The sequence below is a fragment of the Heterocephalus glaber genome, unplaced genomic scaffold (genome assembly GCF_053883595.1).
Source record: "Heterocephalus glaber isolate CG9 unplaced genomic scaffold, H.glaber_assembly_v1.0 deba00001145, whole genome shotgun sequence".
In the NCBI taxonomy this organism is placed as follows: Eukaryota; Metazoa; Chordata; class Mammalia; order Rodentia; family Bathyergidae; genus Heterocephalus; species Heterocephalus glaber.
Genome location: NW_028258202.1, coordinates 1,610,420 through 1,632,672, shown reverse-complemented (window position 1 = coordinate 1,632,672; position 22,253 = coordinate 1,610,420). Strand labels below are relative to the sequence as shown.

General features: G+C 38.2%; 1 long non-coding RNA gene across 1 annotated transcript; it reads left to right on the top strand.

The window, feature by feature from the left end:
* Positions 1-15,552: 15,552 nt before the first annotated feature.
* On the top strand, positions 15,553-19,498 carry LOC110347208 (uncharacterized). Its single transcript, XR_002391661.2, has 4 exons — positions 15,553-15,669; positions 17,736-17,779; positions 19,077-19,238; positions 19,365-19,498. It is a non-coding gene; the product is annotated as an uncharacterized LOC110347208 (long non-coding RNA).
* The last annotated feature ends 2,755 nt before the right edge of the window (positions 19,499-22,253 follow it).

The window sequence follows — 22,253 nt, the reverse complement described above, 5'->3', positions numbered from 1 at the left end:
TCATTTTATTGCCAGACTATTTTGGTGGGGCCTAGGTTTCAAAGTTTAATGGACAGATAAAGCGTAAACATATCTGCCCTTGTTCCCCACCTTAAGGAGAAAGCATTGTATCTTCTCCATTCATATAAGGCATTCTCGCTGGAAGTATGGAGTACATGTCTTAAATCTGTTGAGAAGGTTCTGTTCTACTTCTAGTCTCCTGATAGCTTTTACCATGAACAGCTGTAGAATTTAGTCCAATATTTTTTCTCCAACTAGTGACAGGATCATATGGCTTTTTCCTGTCCTCTGTTAAAATGATGACTTTTGGGGGTGGATCTTCCCATGCTGAACCAACACTGCCATCCCTATAACAAAACCACTTTCTACATAATGCCAGATCTGACTTCTAATAGTTTGTTTTGTTAAACAAATTTCTATCTATGTTCATACTTTTTTCTTCTATTATCTTTGTCCAATTTTAGGATTAGCACAATGTTGAGTTCCTAAAATGAGGGGAGAAGTGTTCCTTCTTTTTTCTGCTTTAATTGTTTGATATAATTTATCAGGTAAAATGTATATGAGCCTGCTGTTGTCATATAGGTAGGTTTTTCAAGCTACGAATATACTTTCTTTAATAAGTGCTATTCAAATTTTATATGTCCTCCAGAGTTAGTTTCATTAATTTGTCTTCCAAGGCACTTCTTAGAAGTTGTCAAATTTATTTCACAAAAGATTTTTGTCATAGGCTTTCTATATCCTTTTAAATTCTGTAAAATCTGAAAAAAAAGAAACACACTTAATGCAAAAAGAAATTCGTAGACTGACAGTTAAAGGGTGGAAAACAATACTCCATGCAACGGGAACCCCCCCCCCCCAAAAAAAAGCAAGAGTAGCTATCCTCTTTGGAGATCAAGTAGATTTCAAATCAAAACTGATTAAGAGAAACAGAGAAGGACATTACATCCTTGTAAAGGGAACAATCCAACAGGAAGAGATGACAATCATAAATATCTAGGCACCAAACACTAGTGCACCCAACTATATAAAACAAATAGTAACGGACATGAAAAGTCATACATGCACCAGCACAATTGTAGTGGGGGACCTCAACACCCCACTCTCTCAAATAGATAGATCAACTAGACAAAAAATAAGTAATGAAATATTAAAACTCAATCGAACTCTAGAACAAATGAACTTAACAGATGTTTACAGAGTCTTCCACCCCACAAAATCAGAATACACATTCTTCTCAGCTGCACATGGGTCATTCTGCAAACAGACCACATACTCGCCCATAGAACATGTTTAAGTAAGTGCAAAGGAATTGAAGTTATCCCCTGTATTTTATCAGACCATAGTGTGATGAAATTGGAGATCCATAGCAAAAGAAACTCGAAAATTTTCATAAACACATGGAAATTGAACAACACACTTCTGAATAACCAATGGGTCACAGAGGAAATTAAAGAAGAAATCAGACAGTTCCTTCAATTAAATGACAATGACAATACAACATATCGGAATCTATGGGACACAATGAAAGCAGTCTTAAGAGGGAAATTCATAGCAGTGAATACGCATATGAGGAAAACAGAATGAGCCCAATGAAACAACCTGATGCTGAACCTCAAGCTTCTAGAAAAAGAAGAGCAGGACAAACCCAGAGCTCATACAAGGGAGGAAATTATAAAGATCAGAGGAGAAATCAATGCAGTGGAGACTAAAAGGACAATACCAAAAATCAATGAAGCCAAGAGTTGGTTCTTTGAAAGAATCAACAAACTTGACAAATCCTTAGCCAACCTTACTCGAAAAAGGAAACAAAAGGCTCAAATCCATGCGATTAGAAATGAAAAGGGTGAAATTACAACAGACCCAGCAGAAAGCCAGAGGATCATCAACACTTACTTCCAGAACCTATATGCCAATAAGATGGACAACACAGAAGGAATGGACAGATTCCTAGATACGTATGATTTACCAAAGTTGAACGAAGAAGACCTAAAAATTCTGAACAACCCAATATCAACCAATGAAATTGAAAACATAATGTTTTTATTTTTAAATATATATATTTATTGGTACATTTTCGGTATAAAATACATTTACATTTATCATTGGGTGTTTGTACCAGAACAGGATGCTCCTTAGTTTTTCTTTTTTCTCCCATTACCTGTGCACCCTTCACCCCCTCCACCCTTCCCTATCTACACAGAGTTTGATTCCATTTTTTTCTCATAATTTTTTTCTTTCCCTTCTTCCCTTTCCCCTTTCCCTTCTACCATCCCCAAACCCTTGGACCTTTTCTTATTTCAAATTATCAATTATTGATAGTAATCATTTTCATCCTTATTTACACTTTCAATTTCTGACGCTAGAGAAACTATTCGGTATTTACACATGTGTCCTATTTATTTCACTTAAGAGTATGGCCTCAATATGCATCCATTTAGCTATAAATGCCTCCAGTTTCGCATTCTTTATGGTTGAGTAGTACTCCATTTTATTAAAAAAAAACCCCACATCTTCTTTATCCAGTTTCCAGTCCATGGGCACTTGGCCTGTTTCCAAGCTTTAGCTATTACAAATTGTGCCACTATAAACATAGGTGCACATATATCGCTGTGGTATGATTCTTTTAATTCTTTGGGGAAGATTCCCAGTAGGGGAATAGCTGGGTCAAATGGGACCTGTAGTCCTAGTTCTTTGAGGTATCTCCATACTGATTTTCACAGTGGTTGCACCAATCTACATTCCCAGCAACAATGGAGAAGCGTTCCTTTCTCTCCACACCCCCGCCAGCATTTGTTATTGGTTGATTTCTTGATAGCAGCCATTCTTTCTGGGTGAGGTGGAATCTCAGTGTTGTTTTCATCTGCATCTCTTGAAGGACCAGTGATGTTGAACATTTTTTCATATATTTACTTGCTGTTTTTACTTCTTTGTCCGAGAACTATCTATTCATTTCAGATGCCCATTTTTGAATTGGGTCTTTGAATTTGGGAGGTCTGATTTTTTTCAGTTCTTTATATATTCTTGACAGTAGACCTTTGTCTGAGCTACAGCTGCTAAATATTTCTTCCCACATTGTAGGTTGTCTCTTAGCTCTGTTGGTAGTTTCTCTTGCAGTGCAGAAGCTTTTTAATGTGATGAGATCCCAGTTGTTGATTCTTTGTGCTAGCTCCTGTGCTACTGAAGATTTGTTCATAAAGTCTTCCTATGCCAGTGTCATCAAGAGTTCTACCTAACTTATCTTTTAGCAAGTGTAGTGTTTCTGACTTAATATTTAGATCGTTAATCCACTTCAATCTCAGTTTAGTGTGCAGTGATAGGTGTAGGTCTAGTTTTAATTTCTGACAGGTTGAAATCCAGTTTTTCCAACACCATTTATTAAATAGGCTATCTTTCCTCCAATGAGGGTGGTTGTATTCTTTGTCAAAGATGAGGTGACTGAGTATGTCGGGAGTTTTTTCTGCATCTTCTAATCTATTCCACTTATCTTCGGGTCTTTTCCTTTGCCAATACCATGCTGTTTTTATCACACTAGCTTTGTAGTATAGTTTCATGTTGGAAATTGTGTTGCCTCCAGCCATGTCTCTGTTACCTAGAATTGCTTTTGCTATTTTAGGTTTCTCCTGTTTCCAGATGAATTTTTGGATTGTTTTCTCTAGTTATGTGAAGTATATTGTTGGAATTTCAATTGACATTGCATTGAATCTATATAGTAGTTTTGGAAGTATGGCCATTTTCACTATATTGGTTCTTCCTACCCAGGAACAAGGGACATCTTTCCAATTTCTTATATCCTCTTCAATCTCCTTCTTCAGAGTGTTGTAGTTTTCAGTGTAGAGGTCTTTTGCTTCCCTTGTTAGATTGATTCCTCGACATTTCATTTTTTTAGATGCTATTGTAAAAGAATTATTTCCCGAATTTCTCTCTCAATGGGTCTGCTATTTGCGTATAAAAAGGCTATTGTTTTTCGAGTGTTAACCTTGTATCCAGCTACTCTACTGAGTCTGTCAATTAGGTCTAGAGGACTTTTGACTGAGTTTTTTGGGTCTTCTATGTAAAGTATCATATTATCAGCAAATAATGACAGTTTCACTTCTTCCTTTCCTGTCTTTACTCCTTTTATTTCTTTCTCTTGTCTAATTGCTTTGGCTAAAGTTTCCAGAACAATATTGAACAGGAGTGGTGATAGTGAGCATCCTTGTCTTGTTCCTGATTTTAGCGTGAAAGTTTTCAGTTTTTGACCATTTAGTATGATGTTGGCTGTTGGTTTTTCATAGATAGCCTTGATCAGGTTGAGATAAAGACCTCCTATTCCAATTTTTCTGTAGCGTTTTTATCATGAATGGGTGTTGGATTTTTGTCAAATGCTTTTTTCTGCATCTATTGAGATGATCATGTGGTTTTTGTCCTTGACTCTGTTAATATAGTGTATTACATTTATTGATTTATGGATGTTGAACCATCCTTGTATCCCCGGGATAAATCCGACTTGGTCAGCATGTATGATCTTCTTGATGACACTCTGTATTCAGTTTGTTAGTATCTTGTTGAGGATTTTTGCATCTATGTTCATTAGGGAGATTGGTCTGTAGTTCTCTTTTTGGGTTGGGTCTTTCCCTGGCTTTGGAATCAAAGTAACACTTCCAGGAATGAATTTGGAAGCCTTGCTTCCCTTTCAATTTCCTTGATGAGTTTAAAGAGTAATGGTGATAGTTCTTCTTAAATGTCTTGTAGAATTCAGCAGTGAAGCCATCAGGACCTGGGCTTTTCTTTGTTGGTAAGTTTTTTATTACATTTTCAATTTCACTCATTGTAATTGGGTTGCTTAGAATTTCTATATCTTTCTTCATTTAATTTTGGCAATTCATATGTATCTAGGAATCTGTCCATTTCTTCTGTGTTTTCCATTTTATTAGAGTACAGGTTCTCAAAATAGGTATTGATGATTCTCTGGGTTTCTGCTGGATTTGTTGTGGCTTCTCCTTTTTCGTTCTGAATTGCATGGATTTGAGCCTTTTCTTTCCTTTTTTCGATAAGGTTGGCTAAGGGTTTATCAATTTTATTTATGCTTTAAAAAAAACCAACTCTTTGATACATTGATTTGTTGTATCATTCTCTTGGTCTCCATTGCATTGATTTCTCCTCTGATCTTTACAATTTCCTCTCTTGTATGAGCTTTGGGTTTGTCATGCTCTTCTTTTTCTAGGAGCGTGAAGTTCAGCGTTAGTTTGTTTATTGGAGCCCTCTCTGTCTTCCTAATATGGGCATTCACTGCTATGAATTTCCCTCGTAGAACTGCTTTCATTGTGTTCAATAGATTCCTGTATGTTGTACTGGCATTGCTATTTACTTGTAGAAACTGTTGAATTTCCTCTGTGACCCACTGGTTATTCAGGAGAGTGTTATTCAATTTCCATATGTTTGTGGGGGTTTTACGGTTTCATATGTTATTTATGTCCAATTTTATTGCACTGTGGTCTCATAATATACAGGGGATAACTTCAATTCTTTGCATTTGCTTAAACATGCCTTACGAGTTAGCATGTCATCTATTTTGGAGAATGACCCATGTGCAGCTGTGAAAAGAATGTGTATTCTGATTTTGTGGGGTGGAACACTCTGTAAACACCTATTAAGTCCATTTGTTCAAAAGCTTGGTTCAGTTCTACAATTTCATTGTTGATTTTTTGTCTAGATGATCTGTCTATTTGTGACAGTGGTGTATTGAGGTCCCCCCACTACAATTGTATTAGTGCTTATTTGGCTTTTCATGTGCCATTAATATTTGTTTTGTATAGTTGGGGGCATTCGTATTTGGTGCACATATATTTATGATTGTCATCTCTTCCTCTTGAATTGTTCCCTTCACAAGGATATAGTGACCATCTTTTTCTCTCTTGATTAGTTTTGGTTTGAAATCTACTTTGTCTGCAAATAAGATTGCTACCCCTGCTTTTTTCCAGGTTCCTGTAGCATGGAGAAATGTTTTCCATCCTTTTACTTTCAGTTTATGAATGTCTTTTTGAATTAGGTGTGTTTCTTCTATACAGCATATTGTTGGATTTTGCTTCTTAGTCCATTCTGCCAGTCTATTTCTTTTGATTGGTGAGTTGAGGCCATTAACATTAATGCTTATAATTGATAGATATTGACTCATCCTTGTCATGATGTCTTACTGTTGCTGGCTCTTTTATTTTTTACTTCTTCCTCTTTCTCTTTAGTTTCTTGCCTTGCCTGGTGGCTTTGCTCTGTTGGGACTCATGGAGTTGCGACCTTCATTGTCTTTCTCTAGGATATTGTTTAGAATTGTTTGGAGTGGTTTGGTGTTCGTGAAATTTCTCAGGTGTTCTTTGTCATGGAAGTATCTAATTTCCCCATCCATTTTGAAAGATAATTTTGCAGGATACAACAGTCTAGGTTGGAAGTTGTTTTCTTTTAGGGCTTGAAATCCTTCATTCCAGGCTCTCCTTGACTTGAGGGTTTGTGTTGAAAAGTCTGCTGTGATTCTGATGGGCTTTCCTTTGTATGTGATTTGTTTCTTCTCTCTAACTGCTTATAGGATTTTGTTCTTCTGTTGGCTCTCTGGAATCTTGACTATTATATGTCTAGGTGCAGCTTTTTTTATTGTGGCTAGCTGGGGTCCTCTATGCCTCACTTATCTGTATGTCAAATCCTCTACCTCTGTTTGGGAATTTTTTTTCTACTATTACTTCTGTGACCAGTTTTTTTTTATGTCATTTGTACTTTCTCCTGTTTTTTCGTGCACTTCTATCAGTCTTTTATTATTCTTCTTTGCATCATCTAGCCACTGCTGGATTGATTTCTCATTGTCTCTTACTATTTTGAAGAAATCTCTGTTTTCATGGTCACTAACTGCAATCTTGTCTTCTGTATCTGATAGTCTATCTTCACCTTGGCTCAATCTACTCTGAATACTTTCAGTGGAGTTTTTAATCTCCTGGATATGTGTTTGAATCTGTTTCAAGAACTCTATTTCTTTCCTGTGTCGGGCAATCGTGGTTTCCATTTCTTTCTTATGCTGGGCATTCACAGCTTCCAGCATGGTTCTGAGCTGGTCTGTTTTTCATCTGTTTCTCTTCTAGAGCCTCTAATCATGTCTTTCATTCTGCTCACCAGCTCTGTAGTTATCTGGGAAATTATTCCTCTTTTGCATTTTTCTAGAGCCTCATTCATCTGTTTTGTTGCTTCCTGTGCTATCAGTTCAGGGTGTCCAGGTGGTTGATTGTCATATATTTCCACCTTGGTTCCCACAGAATTTGCCTTCGGTGAGCTAGAAGTCTGTGTTTGTGTCCTACTAAGGTGTCTTCTCATTTTTAATTCTGTTGTTGGTGCTGTTTTTTGCTTTAATTCCTGGGCTGATACTCCAATATTTCTTATTTTGCGTATCTTTATTACTGGTGTTTAGAGCCCCTATGGAGTGCTTGCTTCTCATAGCTATCTTCCAGGTATAGCTGGACTTTTTAGGCTTTGAGTCTCTAATGACTCTTAGGCAATCTCATTTTCAGTTTGCCAGGGAGGACAACTGATGAGATCAATCACAACACTTTAGCCCAATTGACACAATCAGCATCAAACACAGCTTTGCAAATGACAATCTGTGGTAGCAGTTAATCTGTCACCTTTCACGGTGCAAGCTAGATCAACATCTAAGGTCAGTGTGGTGTCCATGTGACCAGGGGACTCAGTTGGGGCACGGCCTGCTGGTGTTCATGTGACAGGGAGTCTCCAGCGGTATACTGACCTGTATACCAGCCTTGTCTATCATTTTTCAAAATTCTTTTTCTGGAATTTTATCCACTTCAGTATCTGTGGGATGAGCTATGAATTTTTGGAGGCATTTTTATGCCTTTTTTCCCTCATGATTCTTTGTGTTGTTGTTGTTGTTGCTATTGTTGTTAATGTTTGTAGATCAGTTGGGACAGAAATCTCTTCCATTATTGTGTGCAGACCTCTTCAATAAGTAGCTTTCTTTCTGTGATGTGACCTTTGCTTTGGGTGTGACTTCGTGTGAAAGCATCTACTCAACCTACTCAAACTGCCAGATTCAATCCCTAGGATTGCATTGCGTGGAGAGCAAAACTACCAGTATTCTCAACATTCAGAGAACCAATTACATATCAACATATCATTTAAAACTTGTTTTAAAAAGATCTCTACTGTTTCATTTACCAGGAGGATAAAGAAAAGTAATAATGTAGGATAGTTAGGGAAAAAGAAAGATAAAAGAAAAGATAGGAAATTAAGAATAAAGGAAAGAGAAATAGGAAAAGAGAAACAAAATAGGTTTTAGTGAAAAATATTTATATACCAGGAAAGAAAGGGAGGCAGAGAATGCTTAAGAGTTTATGTGAGGAGAAAGAAAGAAAGAATAGAGAATGGAATATAAATGGAAAGTAAGAGAAGATATAGAGAGATAGAATCCAGTTAATAATCTAGCAGAAACACAATTAGAAAACCCAATAAAAAAAAACCTTGGTATGGGAGGGCATGACAAAACAAGGTAAGACACTCTAGAAGCAAAGACAGTAACAACCCTCTAACACACTTATATACCCACATATGCTTCCCACACACACATACAAAGAGAAAGGAGAAATGGGTTTTAATGATGATATTTATATAAAGGAAAAGAAGGGGAAGGTAAGGGAGATTTGAGAAGGTATGAGAAGGGAAGTAAAGAAAGAAGAGATGGGGAAAGTACATAAATGGAAACTGGGGAAGATATATATATAGATAGATAGATTGAATTTAGTTAATGAATTAAACACAAATATAGCAAACTCTGTGAAACATGGGAGGCTATGATAAAACATGATAAGACAGTATAGAAGCAAAAGCAGTAGCTAGCTCTTGTAAACACTCACAGACACATGTATGCAGCCCAGGAACATACAAAAGGAAAGAGCAGCCAGACATGGTGGTACACACCTGTAATCTCATCATGCAGGAAGGCTGAGGCTGGAGGACTTCAAATTTAAGTCCAACCTGGGCAATTTAGTAACTTAGCAAGACCTTGTCTCAGAACAGAACAAAACAAAATAACAAAAGGCCCGAAGATGTAGCTCATTAAGAAGGCTCTGTGCTCAATCCCCAGAAAAAAAGAAAAAGCAAACAAAACAAAACCAAAAACCCAAACAACATCAAAACAAAACAAAACAAAAAAATATAAGCCTAATATTCCTCCTCGTGTAATATCTTGGAGTCAGTTCTTGGATGCTGCTCAATAGAAAGTTGTGTGTGTGTGTGTGTGTGTGTGTGTGTGTCTGTGAAAATCTTTTCTACTTTTAGTCCAGAATTTCACCCGTCTTTGTGCAAGTCAGTGGGGACATTTAGAGCAGCCGGAGGCTGAGCTCTGCTGCTCTGGTGGTGGATGACTACAGGTCAGTATACCAGTGGTGAGTTTGGCTCACACCTACCAACACAATGTCTTTTGCACCTGGGCATGAAGAGGGGGTGGAAATCCAGGCTGTCCCCTAAATCTGTCATTCACTTAGTCTGCGGCAGGCCCAGAGCATAGGCCAGAGGTTTGTAAATTTCCAGACCACGCTCTGGAAGCATGGGTGGCCCCGCCTGTGTGCTACTGTATTAAGTCAGAAGATCTCTGAGCAGAGCAGAGAGGGATGGGGTTGCAGGCTCTGTGTTTATATTAGGGACCAAGGATACCCAGCCTTCCGCTTGTTCCTGCAGGCCACTGCAGACTCAGAACCCCCCTTCCCCTCCAGAACCCCACCTGGCCGCACTGGTTCCTACTGCTATATTCAAACCTCTATTATTTCATGTTACATTATCTGTCCTTCTGAGATTCTCCCAGCCCAGAGTTCAGTCTCCTTTTATCTGGGGGCTAGGATCTTTCTCCTGATGCCCTGATTTTAGTTTTGCTGTGTCGTGGTCACCTTTTTTCTGGGCCTTAGCTTTCAGGACAGGTGTCCAGTTCCTCTCCATAGCAAAGTGGCAGTGACATCTTGGAGTTACAGGGAAAGGGGGGATTTTCTGAGTGTAGGCAAAGGGAGTTACTCAGGATGGCTTTCTGACCCAAATTTTCCCATGTCCATCCGCTCCTTGCTCTGTCAAGTCTAGGAGGAGGGGACTTCTAGGAGGAGTCCCGATCTGACCCCTTCTAACACTGGAAAGAGAAGATGGGAATTTTCACTCCTGCCAGTGTTCACCTGGCTGCACTCAGATCTCCTATCTGCTCAGGCTGTATCTCCACACAATAGCAGAGTCAGTGCTCATAAGATCATGCGGAGGTCTTCTTTATAATGCTGCGCAGTATGACAAATTCCCCCTCCCCCACTGTGCTGCCATTCTTTTAAGTGCCATGGTGTGTTCATTTGATTTATTCATTTTTCTAAATATCATTATTTCAGGGTTTTATCTAGTTTCTAGCTCTCTCAAGTTGCAGATGGGACCCCTATCTCCTCACAGAGCCTTACTTTTTTGCTTTGGACAAATATTACAGAGTAACTTGTGAGTGCAGGCTTCCTCTAGCTGGCCATCTTCTGACCTAGTATCATTTTCTGAGCTCTTTATATGATCTATGCATTAATCCTCTGTCTTAATCTTCTGGTCAGAAGAGGAGGATCACTGGAGATCCAGAGAAGGTTAATCTCCCTCCCTGGCTCCTTCTTGCTCAACTTTCCAGCTACCATAGGTCGAATATCTTTGCTCCCTGCAGATCCTTCTACCTTGCCACTATGTGTTTAACCCTGCTGAACGTGGACTGAAACTTCTAAGTCACAAGGCAAAATACACCTCTCCTCCTTTATGTTGTGCATGTCAGGTATTGTGCCCCAGCAACAGGGAAGTGACTACGGCACTACTCTGATCTACACTATGCTTCTACTGGGGAGCAGAACCCTGGAACTTCCTAGTATACATTTCTGTGGACATCATTCTCCGAGGGAACATCCCGAATTTAGAGGCTCTTGAGGTCATTTGTTTTTACATTAGAGATAGGTTAGGATGAAAGACAAATTGCTTTATGAGTGAACTTTTTGTAAAAGATTTTGTAATCTTTTCTAGTCTAATAAATGGTTGGGAGGCCATTTAAATCATATTATTTTTACAAAATTCAAAGCATCCAAATCCCAGCAGATATGTAATGTATAGGCTTTTCACATTCATGCTTCTCTTATCTCACTACACCGGTGTCTTAAATCATTCAGCTAAAACATATACCCTGTGACCAAATGGACAACACCACACACTACTCTATGAAGGTAAACTTTTCTGACTATGGAAAGCTAATGTTTTTTTCTCCACATCACTGGTCATCTTTGAATGTACTTTTTAATTTATTGATTTTTGTGTTCATGGCTTCTATCTCCACTATAATGTAAGACTCATGGCAATAGAGATGTGTCTATATTGTTTCCTGCTTTACTTCAAGAAGCTAGAATGCTTTAAAAGTAGAATACCTCAAAATATTTGTTTTACTGAGCTGGACTTACTGACACATGAGGCCACTCCCAGAAAAAGACCTACAAGTAGATTTCTGTTGTGAGTAGTCCAAAAGAGCAGAATGCTGTTTCAGTTTTACTTACTATGCTTTTGCTAGCATCAAGATCACTGGCTAGATCATATTAGCACATGATAAATATCTGTGAAATCATTGCATGAAAGAGTATTTGGAAATTGTACAAGCTAATTTACTTCATTAACATATGAGAGGAGGAAAACCAGAAATGTGTCAACAAAGAAATTATACTTCATAATAAGGGACCTATTGTAGCACTCAGAAGCACTACGCATGTTTGTTTATTTCATTTTCCCAGAAATCCTTGAGGGAAGTATTACTTTCTTTATTTTGATGATAAAGCGACAGAAGAGTGGAGAAATAAGTAACTGACCAAACTACACACCTGGTAAGTGTCTGAGTCTAACATTTCAGCACAGTAGCCCAGGTTCAGTGTTTATGCATCCAACCACTGCACAATACTGCCTTTCTGGAAAACTTTCAGCAGTTCATCCTAAAGAAACTCCAAGTTATCAGGTAGTTTATCAGGAGGGGAATACTAGAATTTACGAGCTAACATTCTTCCCAATGATAAAATGCTGAAACTATCTCTGTTAAAATTTTCTAAATGAGGAGAACACTTGGTATTATCACTCTCTTCAACATTGTTATAGGTGCCTTTATATAGGGAACAGGGAAAGGGGACATTACTAGAACCTCTGCAGTAAGTCCTAGTCTCCTGGGAGCCATGGCAGCACAAGGTGAATTACATGAAAGGTAGAAAAATGAGACTGAGAAGAAGCTGAGCTTTGGGTCTGATCAGTGCTGCTCTGGGCAGCAAAGACGAAAGCCCCAAGCTTGCCGCACCTTTTATTCAGTACATGGGGAGAAACAAATGTAGCAAATGACTTGCAGAGAGTTCAGTACATCCTGCGAAAACAAGATGTAACAATCCAAGAACAAGGAGGAACTGAGTAGATGTTTGTCCCTCCCAGGATGTTTTCAGCTCCCAGGATGTTTCTTGTCCTGGAGAATCACAGACAGCATCACCGGATCATTGAGTTCTCAGTTGTGACTGGAGGCCAAAATGCAATTATGCCTCGGAATTCCATAGCTGGGCTGTAGGCAGGAGAACTAGGCTAACCAAATGATTTTTCCCTAAAATTATGTAGCATTGCTCCAGACACCTTTATATTGAAGGTCAAGAAAAAAATTCAACTAATAGCTCTTCTGAATCTATATCCCTTGAATCTGCCAGGAGTTTCCAAGCATGCCACCATCCTTCTGACCACTGGCCTATACACAAATACATGAGTTCTCACTCAACATTGTCTCTTGCATAAAGTGATGATAGAGGCACCACATGACTCCTTGGACTGAGGGGTTTTTCCTCATTACCACAGGGATTCATTTATCCTTCAAACAGAGCATTATACAGGAAAGAGCATAAAACATGCAGGCAGAAAATCCTTTAGATAGTTCCAGGCTCATGCATTTGCTAGTACAGGTGACTCTGGGGAAGCTGCTTCATAAACATGAACGTCATCTCCATTAGGAGGATAAGGATACAAACACACTCTAGACTGGGTTGTTGTGGTGAGGAAACAAAATCATGCAGGAAAAGATCACACAGTGCCTGGCTTATGGCCTACTTCTTCTAGCCTACTTCTTCTAGCCAATACCATGTAGTGGGTTTCTGTCCTGCTTTTCACACACATACAGTATACAACGAAGGAAAACAAGGTTATGAGACCTTATCCTGTTTTGACATATGATGTTGTTTGGAAGCATCTTCACATCTACAGGTAAATCCTGTCTTTAAGGAAAGGTTGGTATAGCCATGTGAGACTTGGCTGCCTTTGATCTGGAAGAGAATAAAGTACTGTTTCAGGTACACTTTCAGGCCACTTTGTGATAGAGTAAGAAATAATTTTTATGTCTAGAGAGGAGAGTTAGGACTGCAGGCAGGAAGTGGGAAGGCTCATAGAACTAGATTTCTCTAAAGCAGGTCTGTCTTTGGCTTAAATCCTAGTGCCTGCTAGAGGAACAGGTATAATGTTAACACAAGTTCGCACTTCCTGGGTTTATATTCTCCAGTGATTTCTGCTAAGCATGAGATTTAATTCAAAAAAAATTATGTCCTTTATGGAAGGTGCGAGATATTTCTTGATTGCTTACTATGTGCCATATTCTTTACATAGAAAAACACTGTAAAACACTGTAAAATGATTACATCCAGGAGGCCAGTTATAGGGGGATCATCACTCAGTTTTTGCCTGTTGTGTAGTTCTGATTTTTAAGATGAAAGTGAAGATCATGTGCTCATGTGTACATCTAAGATTGATTTTTCAGTGAGTAAATACAGGTATCCCTAATCTGGAGTCATATGCTAGGGAATATTCAATGGCTATTTGGTATGGGAACATTTGATTGCTATAATCACAAGAGAATGAGAATGATCTCAGCTTTACATGTGTTAAATCAAAGACTACTACTATGTTTATGAGATAGTAGCTCCAAGTAGTCATCACCTACAGAGGAAGATTTCTATCAGAAGCCCATATCACCATGAAATTTATATCTATTGAGCAAACTGCTAAGGGATGGTTAATTTTGAATAAAAGATTGAGAGGAGGATTTAACAGTTCACTTGTGAAAGACAGTGATCTGTATTAGATCTCTCCAAACAAACAGAATTAATCGAGAGAGAGAGAGAGAGAGAGAGAGATTCTTTAAGGTATTGATTCATATGAATTGAGTGGGCTGTCAAATCCAAAATATGCTGGGGAGACTGGAAGGCTGGCAGACTGGAGACAGGGAAGAGTTGACGTTCTAGTCTGAATGCAGACTGGAGGCAGAATTCCTTCTTATCTGGGAAATACCAGTGCTTCTCTCTACTAAGACCTTCAGCTCAGTGGTGGAGGCCTACCCACATTATACAGAGTGTTCTACTTGCTGAATCTACTCATTCAAATGTTAATATCATCTAAAAAATATGTTCACCAAATATCTGAGTGCTGAGGTCTTGCCAAGTTGATACAAAGGTAGTCATCACATGGTCCCATATATTGTATCAACACTGATGGATATTTCCTTTGTGTTCACACCTGTTATGCACACACATGTATACTAGATTAAAATTAAGAAACATTAAGAGGGAGCAAGTATTCACTATGGATACTCCGCAGTGGAAAGAAACAACCAGCAAACTGACACTGCTATAGTTTGCATCTTGCATGTCTCCCAAAGGCCCATGCGTTAAAGGCATGGTCCATAGTTTGCTTCTACTGGGAGGTGGTGGAACACCATGAGGTGGGATCTGGTGGGAGGTTTTAGGTCACTGGGGATGTTCTCTCAAAGGGTGTTATGGAGTCTCAGCTTCTTGGTCCCTTTCTTACTTCCTGGTCATGAGGTATGTCAAGTGATTTTGCTCTGAAACACATTCTCACCATGTTGTGCTGCCTCATCACAAGGCCAAGACAATGGACAAACTCGATCACAACCTAAAATGTCCAAAGCTGTGAGCCCAAACACATAAGAAATTATTTACATGCCTAGAGACAGCAGGCAGGAAGTGGGAAGGCTCCTCAAGCTAGATTCCTCTAAAGCAGGTCCGTCTTCAGCTTCAAGGTGTCACCTTCTCCCTGTATAAGTTAATTATTTCAGGTAATTAGTTATGGCACTATGAAGCTAACTAACACAAATATATAAAGTAGATAGGAGAGGGGTAGTGATTTTGAGTAGGAATCCTGTGACACGGATATTTATTTGAACCAAACATTCAAATATTTGAGAAGAATAGCCTTGTGTCCCATTGGTACACTTAAGTCTCTATTGTGTTATCTTTTGCTGATGGTGAATGCATTTGAATTTCATTCCCTTCTGTAAACACAGCAGGCTTTCCTAGATGAAATCTCTTTATGTTTCACATTTTAAAGTGTGTGGCAGGGTTACACATTATTCCATCATAGATAGAGCCAGGAAAAAGTGCAATACTAAATCAAGACCTTAATATTAGCATAAAGTCTTCCATAGTGACCCACATCTAATGACAGTCACTGCTGTCTTCTCCAGAAGTCCCATTATGATGCAATGATCTTCTACAGCCAATAAGAAGCAGGCAGAATGGAATCAGAGTAACTCAGAAATTTTGAGAAAGTGGAGGCAGCAGTCATCTCTGAGGAGAAAGGTGGGGGGTAGGTATGAAAATAACAGAATTGTTTTGAAGTTTATTAGTGGGATACATACACCTACAGGTCCATTCCACAACCCACTGAGCCACACACGTTCTTCCTTGAATACAAAAGAACATGGGAGGTTTGGGACATATTTGTTTATGGGAGCTGTGGATTTGGGTGTGTTGAGCTTAGAGAAGGGTGGGGGTGAAACATGAGGTACAGAAATTAGGTGAAATTCAGAACTCAGAAAGTAAACTAGACCAGGCCACGCTATACAACTGTCTCAGCTGCTGGAGAAGTCACAGGCGTCTAACACACTATATGCAGGGATCTCTGTTTTGATCATTCTGTCTTCCCAACTTATGAGCCCTGTCTGATCTTCTAAAAAGCCTTGGGTTAAATCGATGACTATCTTGGGTTCATTTACCAAACTAATATACACCGAATCTTACCCTGAAACATTTTCAGGTCTTTGCAGGATTTGCAGAGAGAAACAACCAGCCTAGGCATCAGCTGACACTTCTGAAATGGCCACTGTAATATCCAAACCCTATCAAGGGGTCAAAAGAGACTTGAGGTGTCACGGACCTGGCACACCTCCTAGAGAAGGAAGTGACAGGTTCACATTAGAAGAGCACTGATTTCATGAATTTTGACCTTCCTGTTCAGTTTCTCTCAGACCCATGCAAGAGATCAGGAAAGGGTTAGCTGGCTGTGCCTACTAATCATCATGACTAGAAACAGTGAAGACATTGGTATGAAATCACTGCCAGAGGGCCCAGACCCTAGATAAGACAAGAGGCTTCAGGGGAGGACCCATCTCTACATTCAAGGTTGTCACAGTTACCTAATTGCTAACAGTTGTTCCTTGAGACGATGGTCTTTGGCTGGAAATTGCGAATACTGGTTATGTTGACTATCTATCTATCTATCTATCTATCTATCTATCTGTCTATCTATCTATCTGTCTATCTATCTATCTATGGTATTCTCATGATTTCTAAAGCATTTTCTTCTCTTCTAACATCTATAATATGTAGCATTTTTGTTTAAAATAGTCTTGACTTGATAGGAAGAAGGCAAGTAAATGATTTTATTTTCCAAGTACCTTGTAGAAGATTTTTATCTTATACTGTATCTACATGGTAGTCTCAATGTATATGTATAAAGGCTTATTGCACAAAACACATGCACATACTATTGAATGACAGTGAGGCAATAGAAGAGAAGTTGTATTACTGAAAGGTATAACTAAGATGATTTTTGTTTACTTATTATTTTTCCTTTAGTGTCTGTGGTTTAGCGGACCAAACTTCTCTTTGTCAAGAATAAAGGATGGTAATTCTTCATGAAAATGTAAAATGTGCTTAAAATAAAAACCACCTTACCTCACCTATCAGAAATGTGCAAATTAAATTTTTCCTTTTTATTAGAAAAGTATCAAAAATTTTGATAGGAATGTACAAATCATCTATTTGCCCTCTTCAACATATACCAAAAACAAATTGCTCTTAAGATATTAGTATGCTTTCTTTTTTCTGCCATGCACCTATAAAAGACTCAGAGTTTGAATATTAAGCAATATCTTAACTATGATACACACTCAGATTCATAATGTGATTGTTTTTAAAGTTACATTGATTCTCCCCCAAAAGTTAAGTGGTTATTATAAAACCACTCACTGAAATGTAATTGAAAGTGTATTATTTATCATTTCACAAATGCTTGCGTGACTTTGTTACTGTTTCTTGTATTTTGTTTCTATTAACAGGCTTTGTGCCAAGAGGAGTACACATTTACATACAGTAATGTGAGGATGGTATCCCAATTCTTTTTGTAGCTAGTTACAGGGTCTAGATGGTGTGATGCTGCTTTATTTAACATGTATAGTTTGTGATCAATTGTGCCCTGAAATCTCCCATCTCTTGACTTTGATTGCAGTCTTCTGGCTAGAGCATTCTGTTGCTCTTCACTTTCTTGGCTTGTTAGAACCCAAACACAATATAGGAAATAAAATTGGCAGACAAAAAGCACATAGAAATAAATAAAAGTGGGGATGACTTAATCATTATCTTGTATTTCAGGAGCTGGAGCAAGAGGATTTCCGCGTAATTCATGGACCTCCAAGGTATAAAGTTAAAGGCAGAGATGGAAGACTACAATGAGTAAACTGAGGATTTTGTCTTTTAACTTAGGATGTGGTGTTTTATTGTTTTTATTCATGGCATTTTTTTCCTTACATGTTGTATGACCTGGAATTTGAAGTTGTGTACTTGTTGTAACAGTGGATGAGAGAAAAAGCCAAACAGGATAGTTCGTCATTTTCTCCTTTTAACTTATTTTGTTGGAGGAAAATGGCATGTCATTGTTTTAACACAAGGTCAGCTTTGTTATCCAGCTGAATATGTTTTTTAAATTGTGGAGATTCTTTATGTGGACTGAAAGGAATGGAATGGTTACAGGCCCACACTGTGAAAGGTCAGCAGTTTGATAGGCCAAGATCAGCAGTGCCAGTTTGGTTACTGTCCAGGAGACACTGGAAGTGGATCAGAGAGTAGCAACTGAACCAGACAAGGTCAAAGAGTGAAGGGTTTAGATAGAGATCTTGTATATGTAACATGGTACAAACGAGTAGGGAAAGGGTGATATTTATTACTGCCTAGAAAGGAAAGACATCAAGAATAGGCAATCAATATAAGAAAAAACTCAGCATACCTGCAAAAATTGTTCAGCCTCCATAATTCCCTAAAACATTTAAATTAGTACAATAGAAAACAGACTTTTTGCTTTCAAAGTGACAGACTGACACATGGTGAGCACGAAATAAAACTGACAAATAACAAAAAGGGCTGTCTGGCAATGGCATCTTAGATCATTTGAAGAGATCTGGGAAGCCTCCCTAAATGATCTCTAACAATGACTTATTTTACCATCATATTACTCGGTTTGCTACAGACACCACAATTATCAAAAACATTTTCTTTATTTTAATAGAGAAACTGTCCTTTCTGAGCCTTTTTTCTGAGCTACTGGAAATACTGCAAAGACTTTTCCTGTTTAAAGTGTGGAAATAGGATGATCTTGAATGTAGTAATTAGATTATTGTTTGTAAGACTAGACAGTGAGAACGCATACTATACTGTCTAGATTGTATTTTGTAACAACTCGTTCGTAGTAAAAGTAACCCAGGCTCAAACAGACGGGAATTTTCCTAGTTCAAGGACTTGATGCTGATGGCAGAGAGGTAAGAAGGGAACAGATATTCCTACCTTAATTCAGAAACCGTGTACTAGACCCTGTACACATACTGGAGCATTTCTGAAGGAAGGATCCTGAGAGTGCTTCTCATGGATGAATGAAGAAACACTGACTGACCTGATAGGAACTATTAGAATGAGGTGACAAGATTTCCTTTCTTTCTGCAGGCCACCAACGATCAAACTGAGGAACGCTTTGGCCTTTGTTTCCTTGACTGATACCATGCAGAACCAAGTTGAAGACAATGACTTGTCAGAGCAACTTGCTCTCCATGAGTCTTGGAAGACCCCATTCAGGAGAATTAATCGTCGTTTCACAAGATGGTTTAGGTAAAAACTATTTTCCAACATCAAATCCTCTGATTTCTCTCCTCTGAATTTGCTTCCCTTCCTGAATGCCCAGGTCTAATTCCAAGGTTCGCCCAGGAAAAGCTGACCCTTTCCCTTCCTTTGTAGGAGAAATTCCATGGTTTAATATCATGCATGCTGCAAACACAGACCCATGAACGGATACAATGACATCTCCACAATCATCTTTTCCTCCTTTTTTGTGTTATTCTATTGGTTGTTGCCTAATAAAGACTTGCGTGCTTGCTTATTTTTGCTTCATCATATATGCTTATTCTCACAGGGAGCAACTTCAGGTGGAATAGAGATTGTTAGAGTTGCTAGGAGTCTGGAATTTACTAGAGAGAATGTCACTTTACTTAGCCCTATGAACAGGAATATCACTGATCGACAGTGTGTTTTTCCCCCCACAGATGTTGGCTCTTACCCTGAGAGAGATCACTATATAGGAGAATTGAGAAGAAATCACATACCTCTCTTTAGCCCTCAGCTTTCTAAATATACTAAAGCCTCTTATAGAAGGCAAATGAGTGGTAATTTGAGGGGGGCATTGGGAGGGAAGTTGTCTCATGATCCCAGAAAAAGGATTTAAATCTTATTACAATCAGCTGACAAGTATCACCACCCTCCCCTTGGACAGAATCCTATCAACACAGCACCCTAGCCCCAGTACAAATTGTTCTTGCTGGTATGAGGATGATTTTTCTTTTCCTCAATATCTTTGATAGGTAATAAAACATAATATTTTCCCAGAAAACAGAAGAGTTTTAAATCATGGTTGACCCTAAGTCCCACACACATGGGGCAGAATTTGTTTTAGGACTTTACATCCTGTTCCAGTAAACCAATAGTATTATTGACTAGGAAATATTAAAAAACAACTTTCAGAACAATTGGAATTGTAGGTTAAGATAAGCACTATGATAAACAACTCCTTTATCACAGTCTGTTTCTTCCACTCTATCCCATGAGGTAAGCAACACAAAAGCTGACAACACAATTGGTCACTTGGTATGTACAAATCAATAAATGGTGATTCTTCTAATTTGGGGAGCAAGGAGTAAATCCAGTGAAAAAAACTAGTGAAAACCACGAACATTCTCTGTTGAATAATTCTTAGGAAGCTCACAATACTTTGCGTGGAATTCTATCAATGAATTCTATATTAACTACTTTTCTGTCACTGGGATAAAATATCCAACACTTACAATGGGAAGATGGAGGAAATTATTTTGGTTCACAGTTTTTAGAGGATTTAGTCCATGGTTGGTTGTCTTCGAGGCAGAAATGGCACAGTGAAAGGACATGGAGGAGGAAGCTGTTCAACCCATGGTAGCCGGGAAGCAGAGAGAAAAGGGAAGAGCTAAGGACAGGAATGCGCCCTTCTAGGTCATGGCACCAGCGAGCCACCTCCAAGCAGATCCCAGCTCCTAACAGCACATTCCACTACTGTACTCAACACCTGGTTGGTCAGTCCACTGGTGAGTTTAGCACCTCCATGATCCAGTCACCTTACAAACACATGACATTGGTGGACATTTTAGATTTAAACCATAATGAATCCAATCAACATACAGTATAATATAATCCCAATAATATTGTCAATATTATGAGAAAATAGAGGAGAGAACATATAGTAGTTCATTTTATGATGCCAGAATTACCCTGATGATATAATTAACAAAGACATTAAAAGAAAACAAAAGTACAGATAAATTCCACTTATTGGCAGTGGTGCAAAAGTTCTTGGCAAAATATTATCAAATTGAATTCAATGTTGCATAAAATAGATAATACACTCTAAACAAGTAAACTTTAATTCAGAAGGCAACATTAGCTTAATATTGAAAAATAAGTCAATATGAAAAATTTTAGCTCTACAAAGATGAACAAAACCCTAAACAGTGCTAATATTCATACCATAGAAAACTATTCAGAAATAAAAATTAGATGAACTATTGATGCACATAACAACCTGGATTTATCTCAAGTATTTTATGTACAATGAAAATAAAATTATTCTCAAAAGATCTCATGTAGGTCCGGGGATTTAGCTCAGTGGTGCCACTGCCTGCCTCGCAAGTGCAATATCCTGAGTTCAACCCCTGGTACCAAAAAAAAAAAAAAAAAAAAAAAAAAAAAAAAAAACGATCTCATGCTGTATGATTTCATGTACTTACCTTTCTTGAAATGACAAAATTATCTGCTAGGTTTTATTTGTGGAGTAAGGGACAGGGACATGGACATGCGTAAAAAAGAACAAGTGTGGTACTTTTAGGGTTAGGAATATTTTGTATTTTCACTTTAGTGATGGATACATGATCCTGTACATGTGAAAAGATTGAATAGAACTAAACACAAACAGCAGAGACACACAATACACAGACACACAACACACATGGAGGTAAAAATGGGGAGAGCTGTACAAGATTAGTGGACTATATCAATGCACATATCCTGACTTTGATATTGCACCATAATTTTTTGAGATATTACCATTGGGATAAATTAGACAAAGAGCATACAGGTTATTTCTGTATTCTTTCTTAGAAATGAATCTAAATGTACATTTTTCTCAAAATAAAAATTTTAATTCAAAAAGGTTGGCTATTGAAAGATTGCGTTAATCCCTGCTGGAGATGAAATGTTATTAATATTACTACTGGCAGTCACTTTGCAATCCAGAGGAGAGGCAGTCTTGGCACCATGTGGACATATGGAGAACAGAGGGGAAAGACGATGGGAACCTAGTTCTCCATGATACTTGAAAAACCAAATCTGTATCATTACCAACTTCTGAACTTTTTATTATTCAAGATAATACTTTCTTCATGGTTTAAACTAACTTGAGTGAACTGTTTGTTCCTTGCCGCAGTAAAATTTCCTAATGATATCCAGGTGATCTGTGACTGTTGCTTTTACATGGCTTGCTGTAGGTTCCATGGGGATTTTTCTAGATCCCTGATCATCATAATGAGCTAGATTTGTGTAATGTGG